The 17,698-nt window shown below is 43.3% G+C and overlaps 1 long non-coding RNA gene across 11 annotated transcripts in view; it reads right to left on the bottom strand.

The window, feature by feature from the left end:
* Positions 1-17,112, bottom strand: part of LOC144770702 (uncharacterized) — a 175,887-nt gene extending 158,775 nt beyond the window's left edge. For all 11 annotated transcript variants that reach the window (XR_013598989.1, XR_013598986.1, XR_013598982.1 and 8 more), the window contains exons 1-3: positions 17,026-17,112; positions 16,399-16,505; positions 16,236-16,303 (exon numbers count right to left, since the gene is read on the bottom strand). This is a non-coding gene — a long non-coding RNA (uncharacterized LOC144770702). The remainder of the gene's footprint in view (positions 1-16,235; positions 16,304-16,398; positions 16,506-17,025) is intronic.
* Positions 17,113-17,698: the final 586 nt, after the last annotated feature.

Genomic DNA, 17,698 nt, shown 5'->3' on the forward strand with positions numbered 1-17,698 from the left:
AATACGTTATTTCTTTATTTAATTATTCTAGCTCGTAGGGAAATATGTAAATTGTGGGTGAGCACTAATGCACCGTCATATGTAGATTGGATTAGGGCAATTAGGCATACTCTTAATTTGGATAAAGCGGTCTGGAAGAGTAGGAAGCATTTTTTGATTCCTTGCATTAACTGGCTCGATGGGCTTTGAACAACTTTGTCCAATGATTATGCCTTTTTGCAGAATGAACCACCCTAAGATCAGTTTAAGGGCCTGGAAAATTGGGAAACTGAGCTGACTGTTTACATGGCGGTACCGTGAGACACATATTGGGTGTCTGCAAAAAGAGCATCCGCAAAGATTCTCGGTATAATTAATACTGAAAATATCTTTTGGGGCGTATGAGGACAAAAAAAAACAGCAACAAAAAACCAAAAAAACCTATTGTCTCGAGTACAACATATATATCCAACGTTTATTAAGCACATGATAGCCGCATTATATATTGAATCGTCACTCTGGAGTTCAGCGATGTTTCTCAAGTGCAGTAATCTGTAAAACGCTCCTCATCAACCCTCTCTCCCACCACCCACTTCAGCATCCCAATTATGCCAAAGACACAACCCTACAAAAAAAACAAATCCAATTGAACTTCGTTTGGGGAACATCCTTTTGGGGGGTCCACCAAGTGCACACACCTGCATCCAACATAGTGGATGTGGCCAGGTATACAATAATTATGCAGTTTAAGGAACACCAATGAATAAGAAATGAGCCACAGGTTATGCTGATAACTCTACAAAGTTTACATAATATGCCAGTATCGAACCTTCCTCACATCTCTATGCGGGGTGCACATCTACAATAGTTCCAATTGCAATGTTTGAAGTGATGCACAGGTCAGTAACCCACACAGTTCTGCCCATGTGCTAATCCCGCTCCAGGTCTCAGAGCATAGTTCGGTGGGTCGCTAGTTATCTGCAGGACAGTGTTCAGCATACCCGGTAATAGACAGGCACTAACACAGACAGTCTGCACAAGTACTTCATGTCATTCAACCCAGTTAGAGACAGCACTAAGTTTGTGCATTCAAAGTCTGACTCTCTCGTGTAAATGATTAACCTATAAGGAATTCCGGGCACCATCTGCTAGTCCAAGGCCGCTATATACACCCAGCGTTTGGAAGTATGCCATCCAGAGTGGGTATGCTAGAGTAAAAGGAGTTAGGTCCTGGGTCATGTGAGGGGCTGGACCATCTATATCAACATGAACATACAAATTGACCCCCACACCTTTAGGGGCCGATTAGGATGGCGGTTTTTCCGCATCCTCCGGGCCGGCGGAAGTGTCCGCCGGCCTGGAGGATGCGGAAAAACCGCGGCGGAGACTCCAAAGACCCACCGCCAAATTAGGATGGCTGGTGGGTCTGATAATCTGTCCGCCGCTTTTCCGCCGCGGTCGGAAGGCGACCGCGGCGGAAAAGCACTAACATGTCTGGCGGTGTCTATCAGACACCGCCAGGCATATTAGGATGTCTGAAAATATATGCTTTTCCGCGGCGGCTTCACCGCCGTGGAAAAGCATACGGACCTTCACTTCGGGGGCCCGTTGCGGGCCCCCTGGGTGAAGGTGGGGTGGGGGGTGCACATGGGGGGTACCTATGGTACCCCCCTGCATTTGCGTGCACAATGCAGCAGGCACCGCGCGGTGCCTGCCGCTTTGTGCACGCAAATGCTGTGCATGGATTTTTTACATTGCGGCGGATGCAGCTTGAAGCTGCACCCGCCGCAATGTTAGAGATAGAGGATGTGACCGCCACCCTGGCGGTCACATCCTAATTTGATCGGAGGGAACGCCGCAGCCCATGCGGACGTTCCCTCCTCCTCAGGGGTCGCGGACGGACTCAAGTCCGTCCGCGATCCTAATCGACCCCTTAGTTTTTACTTATTATTAGAGTAACAATAATCAGGACTGTTTCTGATTATGTGGGCTTAATTAGTTTAGCCCTTTACTTTATTATTCATTTAAGTCAAACGATAGTTGTGTATGAGAAAAACACGACACATATATTAATCTATCAAAATGTAAAGATTCACAAATAACAACACATTATTTTCAAACACCAACCAAAAACGCCAGTTGCAACGAGCCTGACATAGCGCACTGAGGACTTCTGAATTCAAATCTATCCCCGTTTTTCTAAAGAATGATGTGGAACCGCGCCGTTTTTTGAAGAGACAAGAGACTCGTCCACCGAGGGAGGCTTCCCTCACAAGGGACACCATCGTTGTGAAAACAAAAATACAGTCAGCCACAGACCTAAAAGACGAAAAAGAAACAGATCTAATAGAGACTGACGCCAAGAACAGCGGCGCTGTTATCAGAGTTCCCAGCAAAACCAAAAAGAAAAGGAAGCTGTTGAACTCTTTGGATCCGGCTACACTTACGCTGTCATGGACTAAGGGCTTAAGATGGATAAATGGGTCAAAGCAAAAAATTAAAACGTTCTTCTCTTTTTTGCACAAAAAATCTTTTAGAGAAAAGAACGAAGTGAAAAGGCCCTGATGAGACCTCGTTTATTGAGTTAACGGGTCGAAACGCGGGCAGCAAGAAGGCTACAAAATATATAGAAATTACTGAGATATAACAAACATTGATTGATTTGTATCCATCAGCCTTCTTGTAGATTCTTTCAAAAGAATCATCATCTTTTTTTCACTATTGGATATATGTTATCACTGTAAATAACGTGCAAAGTTTTTTACTTTAATGTTTTTCTCATGTCTATTTTGTATGACTTAATGTGTTTGAAAATAATGTGTTGTTATTTGTGAATCTTTACATTTTGATAGACTAATATATGTGTCGTGTTTTTCTCATACACAACTATCGTTTGACTTAAATGAATAATAAAGTAAAGGGCTAAACTAATTAAGCCCACATAATCAGAAACAGTCCTGATTATTGTTACTCTAATAATAAGTAAAAACTAAAGGTGTGAGGGTCAATTTGTATGTTCATGTTGATCCAGAGTGGGTATGGCAGCACACTTGACTGTCCTGGGAGTCTGCAGTTGGGCTTCAGGGTAACAAAAAGTTTGCAACAGTTCCGTGCATCCACTACAACACTGGCGCCCACGACAATATTTGGCTGAATATGGCTTACCAGGTCATGACGAGTAGAAATATGGGCGCCACACACTTCCGAGTGGTGCTCAGTCCGAGTCTTGGTTCTGTTCTGCGCGTCTCTGTTCTCGACGTCTTTGTCCTAGTTTTTTAATGAATTCCTGCACCGTTTTCAGAGTTTGAAGAATTGTGGAATGACCATCCTGCGTTACTTTCAGCCGGGCTGGGTAAAGCATTGCGTACTCTATTCCTAGTTCGCGTAATTTCTTTTTCGCCAGGGCAAATTCTTTACGCGCTAGTTTTACAGTCATGGTGAAGTCTGGATAGAACTCTAGCGTGTTTCCTTGATTGTTGATTTGTTGTTTCTCGCGGGCCATCCTCAAGATGACATCACGGTCCCTATAATTAAAAAGGCGAGCAACAGTAGGTCGTGGAGTCGCACCTGGTTTTGGCCTCGGAGCCAGGGACCTGTGTGCGCTTTCTACCAGCAATACTGATGAGAGGTGTTCTGTGCCAAAGACATTGCGGATCTGGTCTTCTAAGTAGCTTTCCATCTTTCCTGTTTTCGTGGATTCCGGAATTCCCGCGAATCTGATGTTATTGCGCTGGGATCTCGCTTCTAAATCCTCCGCCTTATTTTTTATAACATCCAAGAGTCTTTCCATGTTTGTGCATTTCTGAGCTGTGGTGTGTGACTCGTCCTCCACTGTAGATTCGGGCTTCAGCTTCGACAAGGCGTTCTCCATGTTTATCCAGCTTCACTGCCATGTTGTCCACTCGTTGGTAATGGTGTCCAATTCCCTGTGCACATCTTGTAGACTTTTCTGAATGGCTTTGAGTACCTGTGCCATGCTGTTAGATGCCTCAGTGTCGTTGTCAAGTTCAGTATCAGACTGCGCTGTCGCCTCGTTAGCGATTTTTTTGGTGTTGAATGTTAGCTTGGCCTGCTGCTTATCTGGCTTCCTCATGTTGTCGTGAATGCACCACACCGGCGTGGGAAATATAGTTCATAGGTTCAAAAATGTGACCACCACCGGCACACCCGTTTAGCTGTCCGAAACGTCGCTCTTCCACCCTTTGTCTATGGACCTGCCACGAAATGCGAAACAGTGCGGTATCGCCTCTACATCAGCACCGGTACGCAGTGAGAGCACCCCCCACCGCGAGGGCAAGGCACAAGGGTGGTGGCACACTCCAAGGATACCGATTATAGATGATAATTGCTAACGTGAATTATGCAGCATAGGAAGTCCTGCCGCAGCACGCGCCCGGTCAGCCGCGTTGAGCTCGTGGCGCTGGGCCTCACCTGCAAAGAGATTGTAGCCAGCACGGGCCCCACATAGCACTGACAGCAGGCGCACAGGGCAGATTCATCATCATTGACATTAATGGGTGCGCAGTCATAACATCTCGCTAGGTCAAGCAGTGATATACGCTCCGGTACAGTCGCAGGTACCTCATCTGATGATTAGGGGTCCCACAGGTTTAATGACCTCATCTGCGGGGCTCATAGCCGTACACACGTCGATCACAGCCGGGCCAGCATTGCCGTCCGGGCTCCAGCAATGAGGCAATCAATTTAGGACTCAAGAGCAGGCACCATGCACCACCAGCCGCTCTCCGGGTAGCTCCGAATCGTCAGGCATGCAGCAGTCCACATTGCCAGTTGCGGTAGCCGCCATTTTGTGCTGAGAGCCCATGGCGCGCACCACATCCAGTATGTGGGTCTCACACCAGTACATCCATCATCACAGGGTACCTGGCCTGTTCAAGTGGGGTGGAACTCATAGGCGTACACCACGTCTCATCTCTCGTTTACTCAGTAGTGCTTCTGCCCGACACTGCCACAGGCGCCGCCATATTGCCGGGCGTGAGTCCCGACTCGCGCTCTGCTTCCAACTCAAGTTTTCAGTGGTAGCAGCGCGGAAAAAGACATATAATGCCACTCAGGACAGTGCCAGCATCTTCCGACACACTTTCCTGCTCTCTGGTGTCGATTTTGAAACTGCTAGAAGCACTTTACCGTCGCGTCTCGAATCTGGCCGGCGGAGCTGTCACAAGAGGCAGCCATTCCACTGTGCACCCTCTAGCGCCCGACTCCTCCATATTTACAAGGAGAGGAAAAGCCACCCTGCGTGGCTTTTCCTCTCCTTGAAAATACGACCCATTCAAACGCAGCACTTTTCGTTGAAGGGGCGTTCCATGGGTGACGCTGGGTCTGTTCCCACACAACACCCATGGAATATCACATCTCAAGACTTACGAGAAAGTGTAAATCTGTAGATATGTGTGAATGGTGTGCCACCCTAGATGTGGTGTAGCGAGGCACAACAAGGAGAAATGTTTTCATTTCTCCTCATTTTCTCCTCTTTCAATGCATACTGCATTCCACAGCACACATTGAAGGGGGAAAATGCCTTTAGTGATTGTTTTTGTGCAGGAAGAAGTCCCTTTCTGCACAAAAACAATTCCCCATGACACAGATATCCTTGCACCATGATGCAAGGGTGCCGGCATCACTGCATGGCTGCAGTTTGTGTGCTAGTGCAGAGGGAGCACCGAATTGCGACATATTCATGTAAATATGTCACATCCCTGTGCTTCAGAAGTACCGCAGTGCGGTGCAGCTAAAGGGCTTGCAGTGTCCCGCTGCAGCACTTCCTCATAGATCTGCCCCTATAAATTCACCATACAGTACTAATGCATTCTTTCAGTCAATCATGCTCTACACATACATTCAACCAAACTTTCAGACATTACCATCCAATTATAGTTCTTTTTTTAAACCAGATAAGGTAGTTCTGAACTTTTTCTTTCTTCTGTTTTTTTATTTTAGTTTTTTAACAATTTGGTACTTGTTTTGGTGTTTTTTAAAAATTTAACAAAAAAGGAACTAAGTAACCAGTTAGCTTTCAGAATTCAACTTTATTCCAAAAACTAAAAAATTATATAAAATTGCATTTATGGTTCCGTTGAGCTGCACAAATAGCGTCCACTGACTGGCCACCATAACAGATGATGGTTTTGCACTTAGTGCAGTGCTGCTGCAGAAAAGCAAATTCTGGGCGAATGTCTACTGGTGGTGCTGAAGTGGGCGCTCCGGAGGTGCTAGCAATGCCTGGTGGTGGATTTTTTGCTGCATGCCTCATTTCTTTTCATGCCAGATTCTTCGGGTGAATGGTCCCCAGATGTTTATACATACTCGCTGTTCCACAGGAGTATTTATTGTCACTGCTTCGCAACATTACCCCGTCACACAGCAAGCATGTGACTTTTCTTGCGTTGACCTTTTTTTCTCCGGCAGGAAAGATGAAAAATTTCCATACCACTGATTCAGGCCTCTGCTTGGGAGGATCTTCCTCCAATATATCTTCATCTGCATATGACGAGGAGCATGCGAACCAGAAGCCATTTCTCCAATGCAATTTTTTTAAACCACCAAATAAATTCCAAAACCAGCTCTGGAAGAAGAAGAGATGTCTCTCATCAACTGCTCCAAACAGAATACTTAAAATGGGTCGGGTCCTTCACTAGTTACAGTGGGAAATGTTATGAACCAATCAAATCTTTTTTTTATGGTCACATGGGATCGACGCACCGTGTGCTCACGAAGCGCGCACCCGACGTGACTTCACGAAAATATATTTAAAAATAATATAAGTTTATTACAAGTAGAAATATATAATTTTTATGAATACCTTATATAATCTTTTGCCCTAATATGTACATTAAAAACACGTACATATCATTTTAGAACATAAAACATTTCACGGGAGTCACGTACCCAGAGCGTCCCAGCACGTATATGACTTCAAGTGGGGCCCACCACCGCGCAAGCGCCGCGTATGGTAATACGCATGTGTAGCGAATGTGCGGGAGCAGGAGTCGTGGACCGGTCGCATACCGGTCGCGCACACCACGTAACATTGTACATATATGACGTAACTGAAAAAAAACTCACACTCATCGCTCACCATATACAGATCTTTCATGACTTTTCCAAAATGGCAGCTAGAATACGTGGACCCGCTGCAGTAGGTACGCTTTGGGTGTGCAACGCCCCAAAGAATTTGGAAAAAAAAAATATATAAATATATTAAAATACAAAATAACAAAATAATTAAAAATATTTCAGTTTTAATTTTTGTTTGTGCAATTTTCAGAAAAATATATAATGTTGTTTAATAAATAAAATATGTATAAATAAACAGTTAAAAGACTATAGAAATTTAGTACTAGAATGAGATATAACTACTATTGCACTTAAAAATTAGCATTTAAAAAACATTTGAAATTCACTGAAAAAACATAGGTTTCAGAGAGGTTATAGTTAGAAATTAGCATTTAAAAAACCTTTGAAATTCACTGAAAAAAACATAAGTTTCAGAGCTGTTATAGTTAGGAATTAGCATTTAAAAAACCTTTGACATTCACTGAAAAAACCATAGGTTTCATGAGTGTTACAGTTAGCTGGACATTTCACCATAGAAATTTCTCAGTAATATTTAGTTGTGCTAACTATAACTCGCGCACCCTCAATGCACTGCTGATGATGTCACATATTACATCATTCATGACATGGTCAGTGAAATCACTGATGACATCACTGATGACATCTCAAACTATAACACTCATGAATCCTATGGTTTTTTCAGTGACTATATATATATATATATACTTGTCACAAACTGAACATGCCTATTCACAACCTGAGAAAGAATGTTTAGCAGTGGTGTGGGCTTGTGCAGATTTCCACGTATTCTTATATGGAAAACTCTACACTCTTATACTGGTCATCATAATATGCTGCTGAATTGGATGCAATAAATGACACTTGAAAACCCTATCAACACGCTGTGGTCCGTACCTGTGTCTTGGGGGATCCCTGCTAAGCAGGATTGTGGAATTTCATTGGTCCCACCGAAAAGGACGTACCACCCGATAAGAGCACCACAATGCCCCGCCGTGGACTAAGTTTCTTTTGCAGTCGGAAGACACCCAGGGGTATTGGCTGCCACCTCGGACTAGCGAAGTTAGGGGTCCGCACAGCCTTCAATGTGGGCTTGTGAGGGAACGTGATTAAAAAACGGCAGAAAACAATAACTAAACGGACATCAGCAGACCAGGCATTCACCCACTGGAGGGTTGGAAATGTGCAAACCACAAGTCCCATAATGCAGTGAAAGGAACACCAGTGAGGAGGTCCAATGGGGACCAACAGTATGAAATCAGCAACCTGTTGGGATGGAAAGATTTTGCAACAATGGTAATGCCGGACTGGAACCTTTGAGAAAGGTTGCTGAGACTGAAACGCGTCAGGTGCGATGTCCGAGGGAAATGCCAAATAAAAGAATGAAGTGTTCTTCAATCACGTGAGCGCGCCTTTCCTTTGTGAGTGAAGGAGTTTGTGAACATATATATGTATATATATATATATATATATATATATGAGCACCAACTCGTAATCCAACCCGCTTAGAACGCGGAATCACGGGCGCAGACCAAACTTTTGTGCAGCATTATTTTATTCTCTCTCAAAAATCATCAGGACGCGTTTCGGCCGTCCAAGCGGCCTTGGTCACCTGACTGTGCATAGAACATTACCCAATTTAAAGTGTCAGTTCATCATGTGTAGAAATAGACACAGAAGAAATACTCATAGCTGTATAAATACATTTCTTCACATATATATAGAGAAAATTGGTTAAGGTTGTATTCCATAACTGCTTAAATGCAAATCAGAAATTTACAAACCTATCAACATTTTGCCAATTATAGCGAGAAATTACTGCATACATGCTTTACATTTCACTTCTTCTAGCCTGGATGCACTACTTCATCCTTACAACTATGTGCTCACCGTAAATTTTCAGAGAAAATATACATTTATATATCTCGGAAAATTAATAACTAAAAAATGGTTATAAAAAAAACTTCAAAAATTTCATCCAGTCACCCAATTAATTTCATACGTAGTAAGCAATGCATCAGTTCAATTTTTACATTTTTTTCGGCCAAATCAAACTTTAAGCAAATTTTCTTAATTAAATTACAATAACAAAATTTCATTTCAATGTCCCCTTATTACTCATTAAATCAGTAAAAATTGTAAACAGATTAAAGTTGGAAAAACATTCAATTTAAAATTCATTGAATAAAGTGCTTCGGTGCTACATTAGTACACATTTTTTATAGGGCCTAATGCCTTTGTGCTAAATTTTAAAGTGACTAGTGCCTGTACAGTATATGCATGGAAAGGTTTATATGTATTTGAAGAGTTATGATACGAAGACAATTAATCATAGAGCAAGATCACAACACAATAAATGCTCATATAAGGTCAATATGCACAGATCTAAACCCGGTAACATATTTAAAGCGATCAATAAAAAGAAGCATACATAAAAACTACCCGTGACATCCTAAAACCAATCATTAAAAACAACACCCCGGAAAAGCCTGTGCATAAATAGTTTACTCTCATACTAATCTTGATATCCGACAATCCTTATGTATAAGACCTTTTTTTTATAAAAAAAATAACATTCATTTCATAGTTGGATCAGTTTGAGAAGCAGATTCAGAATTTGATAAAAACAAGGACCATGTTGCAAATAAAAGGACTTCAATACCACAATTGATTTCTCATAAAAAGGTATGAAGGTACTCAGGTGCATTGAGCCCCCCCGGCCACTTAGAGTCAAACTCAAGTATATAGCTTGTTTCCAATCTATGGAGACTGGCCTCTCTGCCCCCTCCTCTCCTTAATGAGGGAACTGACTCTATGGCATAGTATCGAAGAAATTTGGGGTCACGATTGTGTGCTATTTGAAAATGTCTAGCAACTGGATAATTCTGGTCCTTGTTTGTGATCGCTCTCAAATGCTGTAAAATACGTTTGTGTATAGCCAGTTTGGTGCTGCCAATGTACTTTAAGCGGCAGTCACACTCCAGGACATACACACAGTACTCCGTCTTACATGTAAGATGCTGTTTGATTTCTCTCATAGCATCAGAGAACGCTGTCCTGTAATTTTTGGTGTTAATACCAAACTGGCATGCACGACTGGTCAAACATTTATAGAATCCCTTTCTAGAGGGTAACCAACTTATTTTACCAAAGTTTTCTTTACTGTTAGTGGCCAGCGCATTGCCCATACTTTTAGATTTTCGAAAGGTTATAGCCGGGTTCGAAGGCATAAGGTCGCCAATCACAGGATCATCCTGGATAAAATGCCAATTGCGCCTTATAATATTCCTCAAGTCCCTTTCCTGTTTGGAATATGTTTAAATCAAACAAACTGGCTCTACCTTTTTACTTTCTACTCCTTGACTCAAATTATTTCTGTATTGAAGGAGTTCTTCCCTACGTTTTGATTGGGAATTCTTCATGGCTGTTTCTACTACCTTGCGGCTGTACCCTCTATCTAAAAACCTTGCCAAGCTTTCCATCTGTTTTTTCTTCGCATCCAGTGGATCACTGCATATACGGCGGATGCGATGCATCTCCCCATATGGTATACTTCTTATTAAATGGGGAGGATGTGCACTTGTGGCATGCAATATTGTGTTGCCAGCTGTAGGTTTTCTAAAAAGGGTAGTTGTTAAAATGTTTTCTTGTATTAAAACCTGTACATCTAGAAATGTTACTGAGTATCTGCTGATATTAAAAGTAAAATTTAAATTAAGATCATTTTGATTAATGTCATCCACAAATTTAAGCACGCTTTCTTCAGATCCTCGCCAAACAATAAATAAATCATCGATAAAAAGCAGCCAGGAGACTATGTTTTGGGTGCAGCCCTGTTCATACTTTCGCCTGAGGACCAGTTCCTCCCACCAGCCCATAAAGAGGCAGGCATAGCTGGGGGAGAAACTGGCGCCCATCACTACACCCTGCACCTGTTGGTAAAATTGGCCGTTAAAAAGGAAATAATTGTTCTCTAGACAGAATGATAACATGTCAAGTAGCATCCTACTATGTTCTACATATTCCAATGGTCTAGTACTTAGAACAAATTATATATATATATATATATATATATATATATATATATATATATATATATATGTATATATCAGAAAAGGTAGAATTTTTCATTTAACAAGGACAAGAGATTAAGGGGTCGATTGGGATGGTGGTCCTACCGCCATCGCACAGGATTTTTCCCACAATTAGAATGGCGGTGGGTACCCTAGCAGATGCAAAACCGTCCACTGCTACACCGCCAACGGCAGTCGGTCCTATTGCCTGGCGGATGGTGGTGGTGCCTAGCAGGAACCGTCCACCAAATTAGGATGTTTATTTAGCGGGATTGGGTTTGAGGGCCCGTTGCGGGCCCCCCTTGTGTCGGGGGTAAGTTGTATGCACTTTCACTGCACAAAGTGGCAGGCACCGTGTGGTGCCTGACATATAGTGCAGTGAAATGCAAAACATGCAATTTTAACATTGATTTTAACATGCTTCTAGCAGCACCCGCTGCAATGTTAAAATAAAGAATGCAACCACCATGGTTGCGGTCGCATCCTATTTCATGCTGCGGGACCGTCGCATGTCTGGTGGGCGGTCCCAACACCGCTCCGATGGCTCGCGGACTCAGGTCCACCCACCATTGTAATGACCCCCTTAGTGTCTTGTGAGTTAATGATGATTGGATCCTTTCGGTTCCTGGCGGACTGACTCCACAGAACCCTCACCTTAAGCGTTCAGGTGTGGTGAATAGAGTTCATGTTCACAATTACATGCAGAGCAATAATGAGGTGTAAATCCAAATTCTGTGCGTGGCATATTCATTTCTGAGTACCCTGGCTGGGGAGGACACCAAAAGTGCGAAAGCAGAGATTTTCGCACAGGAGAACATTTTACACATAATTAGTCCTTAAGTTTGTATGCAAGTTTGTCAGGGAAAACAGATAGGGCCACCTTATTTGTTTGTTTGTAATAGCATAACTTGCTGAACTACATATAATCAACCTGCAATGCTTTCATGACACTTGGGAAGAAAATATGTTGCTGAAGTACTCAAATTAGGGGTCTTGCTACTTTTAATAATAACACTTAAAAATACTGCTTTGGGCCAAACCACTCCTCAGTGCTGTCACTCTTTATAACTCTGAAATGAATTGTATTTGAGTTTCTTGTGTCGTATTAATACATTTATCAAGTTACTCATGATTTTTTGTGTACATTTCAGGCTAAAGCAAGTGCACTTTCATAGCATTGATCTTAACCTTTCAAAGTTTCACAGATTGACTTTGAGAATGGAATGCTTCTCATACTTGAACATGTCTTTGATCTGCATTGGATGGTCAGACCAGAAAAGGGGACATTTGCTTTACTACAATGAAGGTAAAATGAGGTTAGGGCCCTCCATAAGACACTGCCACTAGTCTAGTGCTGATGCGCTTGTTGGAATGTGTAGGCATTTGAGTGTCACCTTTGCCAGTTCTGGTAGATGTTGATTGGGTGGGGGGCTGTAATACTGCTGCTCATAACTACGCAACATGCCCTCCTGCAGGTAGGCATTCTTTTTATGCAGTCTACACAATTGTATAATATATATGCCCATCTGACAGGATCTGCGGTCATCATTGGACATAGTGTCAAAGAACAAATTCCTGCAAGTGAAGTTTTGATTGAAATATTGCCATTTTATTCCCATTTACGATGATTTGTGCCCCAAAGGCAAGTAACATTACCTTCAACAGTACTACCTTATTTACTCCAAAATCCCTTTGTGAATAGCCCCAGTGTGTTTTTCATTAATTCAGCTTTTCGATTTCTAATTTTACTCGGTGGGAAAAAAATGAATATCTGAACAAGACCTGGTTGAGCTGGTAGGAACCTAAGGCATATAGGTTCCATGTGGACCATGCCCTTCAGTCGAGTGAGAGAACAATAACATGGGAAAGTAAAGTAATCTGTTCTATGGGCAGCAGACATGCTTGACACCTAGTAAATTTATGAGGCAGAGCTCAATGGACAACAAATACAGGGGTCCAGAGAGTAGATATCAGGCCATAACCCTACCTGGCCCACAGCCTAAAGCCCCAATATTTCAATGACAGCCACCAGTGCATGCAAATGTGGTTTCTGGTCACCCACCCGTCCGGCCACCCTCCCAGGGCCTGGTCTCTATTTTGGGTGCCCTGTTCCCACCCAGCACACCCAGTTCCTTTTATTGGGGTCTGTGTGGGGAGCCTGAAGGCCCCCCTGGTCCCTGCTAGCTCCCCACCTACTTCGGGACCCGGCAATGCTTTTAGACATAGAGAGCTGCTGGAAAGGCAGCTCCATAATTATTAAAGCAATTTTGCTCCCCTTCAAGTAAGTGAGTGTATTTTCAATGTTCATGCTAGCTGAAAGCAGATATTTTGCTGTGGCTTGGCAGGACTGACATAGCTCACGCCAAGCCACAGCAAACAGGTATGTCTTGGGATGGGCAAACTGGTGCAAAGCAGCAGCGAACCCTGGGGTGCGACGATCCCCAGAACCATCTACAGCTCCACGAGGGGGTCCCACGGCCCCCCTCATTCAAGTATTTAGCTCAGCAACAGACCCCTTAATTATTCTGTTAGTGCCCTGGGAAGGTGGCGGTCCCCGGGGCAGCAGGGACCCCCCAAACATTGTATTTCTGCCTTGGGAATGTGGCGTTCCCCAGGTCCTCCCCTGTTTCAAAAAAAATAATGTATGTGCCCCGGGGCTCCGCCAGAAATATATTAAATCTTCCCCGGGGAGATGGCATACCCCAGGGCCTCCCCCATATTCTTTTTAAAATAATGTTTGTGCCCCAGGGAGGTGGGGGTCTTTGGGCCAGTGTGGAGCTGCTTCCATAATTTACATTGACTGCCCCGGGCGGTGGTGGCTTCCAGGGGGTGCCAAGCGGGCCCCACCCCGCATTTATATTGTTCAGTGCACAGAGGAGGTGGATGTCCCTAGGTGGCAGTCCCTGGTGCTGTGGGGGGGCAAGTGGGCCCCCTTAGTTTCTGTTGTTCAGTGCCCCAGCAAAAGCTTAGGAGGGGGGCCCCATGAGTCCCCCTCCATCAATATAACCTTGCATGCCCCTGGGATTTGTCTCACCCAAAGAAATATGGGTGGTAGCCAGTACGTTTTTTTTTCTGTGGTTCCAGCCGAGGATTCGTGGTGAATTTATATTTTAAAAAATAGTTTTTACTCACAGATGGATCCTGTGGGACCGCCCCCCACCATATCTGGGGGGTCAGGGTATTCCTTACTTGCCCCCTTTTCATTACTTTTTACTTTTTAGTGGGACTCGGATACATAAGTGACTTTGCCAGTGTAAGTGCTCTCTTGAGAGGCTTTTAGAAAAAGAAATGCTTTATTTTAGTGGTCACAACAATGTTAATAAAGTTTTAATAAAATCATGCATGCACTTGGGAACGTCACTGAAATGGTCTCTTGATCTGAAGCTTCATAGAGAGGTTGTTGTCGGCCCATGTCTGGTCGGGTTAGATGTGATCCTTACCCAACACAGTGGACACCAAAATGCTCAAAGGCATATTGTAGCATACGCAAGCAGAAGTTTGTCACAAACTGAACATGCCTATTCACAACCTGAGAAAGAATGTTTAGCAGTGGTGTGGGCTGGTGAAGATTTCCACGTATTCTTATATGGAAAACGCTACACTCTTATACTCGATCATCAAGCGTTGCTCACGACCTTTGGCAATCCACAAACCAAGATACCTTCTAGAATTGAACATTGGGGTTTGTGACTACAGGAATATGACTACACTATGGCTCACTGACCAGGGAAAGATCAGAACTTTGCTGACTACTTCTCATGAGTCTCAGTACAGTGTAATGGCACGCCTTCCAAAGCGGCTGAAACCTACATTTTTTTATTTTTTTATTGAAGTTTTGATACACAGAAAAACATAGACTGCATCGTCTAATAAACATTTTAAGAACAATTGTCCTATCCCATATCATTCCTTGGACATCTACGGGTGACATTATGCATAGAACTGAAGCGGTCATATAGGATCAAGGTTTGCATGTAAACAAACAGATCAAGATTACCATAAAATCAAAAGGAAAAGCATTTACCAAGAGAAATAAATACATTCATAAATAAACCTCAACTAGGTGGGGATAAACAGGCAACAGCAACGTATTCTATCGCAATGTGGTTAAATGGAAAGTCACAGCTTCGTATTCATTGTCAGCGATACACTTATTAAAGGGAGGGCATAAATAGGAAGAAATACAATACAGTGACCCCACGGCACCGACCCCCCAGTTACCATAGGCAAAACAGTATCATATCCCCACCCAGTCTCTGTTTGCGCATCTGAGTGTTGAGGCCCTAGGTCACCTCTGCACCATCCACTGTCATGGCCTGGACCCGAACCCAATCTTGGAATGGGCCCCAGATTTCCCGGGGTCTGGACGCTGCTGGCATTAGTTCCCAAAATGTATTCAGTTGTTCCTGACAGAGTGTGATGTCTGCTACCCAGCATTTCATTTGTAGGACCCCGGCCCTCCCCAGGGCATGGCTACATGTCTCTTCGCCAAGAGTAACACCAAGGCCAGTAGGCATCTGAGCTCCACTGGTATGTCTTTCGTGTACCCCAAGAGACCCAGCAAGGCCGAAGGCTCCAGAATTGACACCCAGAATTGCGCTATTTTGGGGAAATGCCAGGCCAAGTGAAGAAAGGGAACCTGCAAAGCCTTATGGGCCAGATGTAGGTCGCCAATTACTGGTCGGTAACGACCGATTTCGGCCGTTACCGACCGGTAATTGGTTTTCGAGATATAGGGGCAAATATTTTACAGATTCGGTAAATTTACCGAAACGGTAAATTTACCGAATCTGTAAAATACCGAATCGGTAATTTTACCGATTCGGTAAAACCCAGATGTAGGTAGCACTGTTGACAGTGCTACAGGCCTTCAGAATTCGGTATTTTACCACCCAATCCTATTGGGTGGTAAAATACCGAATACAGATGTGCATGCATTAAGGGTTGGTTGAAGCCTCATGCTGGGGTCTTCTTCAGGACATAAAAGAACAGGAGCGCCTATGAATAATACAATTAAAATGAATGTATCAGGCCTTTAGTAAAGATCATGATTGCACTGAGACTGGGTAGAGAAATTAAGATTCTTACTTTGTGTAAGGCCGTTCAGTGGCCATTAGAGTTGGACCATCCTCGGTTCCTATGTGGACAAATATTACCTGCAATTATTTAAAAAGGGATCGGTGTTACTGTCGGGTAACCAAGGAACCCTATCTGCATTTGGATTGGCAGGAAATAACAAAGGGGCACTTACTGGGACATCGTGGCTTTCAAATCAGTATATCTGGTATTTCTGCTTCGTCATGTGTCCAACGGAGACCTTTTAAGGGAGCGCGAAAAAATCTCGCAGCCCTCGGGGTTCTGGAGGACAGAAACATAATGAGAAATAAGTCGAAATGTTGCTTGAAATGCTCGCTCGTACGTCATGTTATATTAAGATTGAGATCTGGACAGAGCGGGTCAGGAATCCAAAGGATACAGATTCGGTATATTAGCCATTTAAAAAATTAACACCCGGGTGTAGTAAAGGGTTGGATGGCATTCGTCTCTTATGGAGGGCCAAAAGCCGCAATGGGCATGGTACAGATGTTTAAAAGGCTTACTTGTGCGCCGCGGTCTAAATCATTTCTAACAGAACAAATTGAATGTCCAGATAAATCACGGTAAATAAATGTAGTCTGGCATGCTAAGGTGATTGCCGGTTAAACAGCAATTTCACCTGCTTAATCGTGCATGCGGAGGTCTCTACAGATTGAATGTCCAGATAAATCTCGTTAAATAAATGTAGTCTGGCATTCTAAGGTGATTTCCGGTTAAACAGCAATTTCACCTGCTTAATCGTGCATGCGGAGGTCTCTACAGGTCACAGGGCATATCTCACCGTCAAATCCGCTCGAAAAAGTCTGTATCCATCTTCGCTGCCGAGCAGTGAGTGATCTGCCTCGAGGTGCAGCCGCTCAATACTTCCTGAGGGCTCGTCCCTGTTAGACCAATCAGGGGAAGAGCTGTTTTGAGGGAGTGTCTACAAAGGCCCTCGGTTGAGCAGCCGGGTCCCTAGAATTTACGTTTGTAAAGTCCTATTACTCCTTGGGATGTCAATGCGGTTATGTAAAAAGGGGTTGATGGAACTTTTCTTAAAAAAGAACGAAGTATACTTAGTTTTAATTGTGCTAATTTAAGGGGGCACATAGTGTTGGAATGGTATTATTAGATGTTGGGATTTCATACAAAGTTAAAACATTAAGTACATTTACGAAAGTCAAAATGGACGTTCGACATTCAAAACCAGTAATGCAATGTGATGCATAGTCCAATGGCATCTAACTACATAGAATCATACCATTTAACTTAGGTAGTGGAACACTTATCAACGGGATATAAAACCAAACAATGGATCATTTGATACGCCTCAGGACATAGAGGCAAGTTCTTTCAGCATACAACATCAGTGCAATTAGAAATATATAACCCCGAGATGTATAACTGGTTTGGAGTACTATAGGTGTATTGCACTTTTGCGTACGTCCGTTTGGCATGCAAACATGTATATACAG

The sequence above is a fragment of the Lissotriton helveticus genome, chromosome 7 (assembly GCF_964261635.1).
Source record: "Lissotriton helveticus chromosome 7, aLisHel1.1, whole genome shotgun sequence".
Taxonomy (NCBI): domain Eukaryota; kingdom Metazoa; phylum Chordata; class Amphibia; order Caudata; family Salamandridae; genus Lissotriton; species Lissotriton helveticus.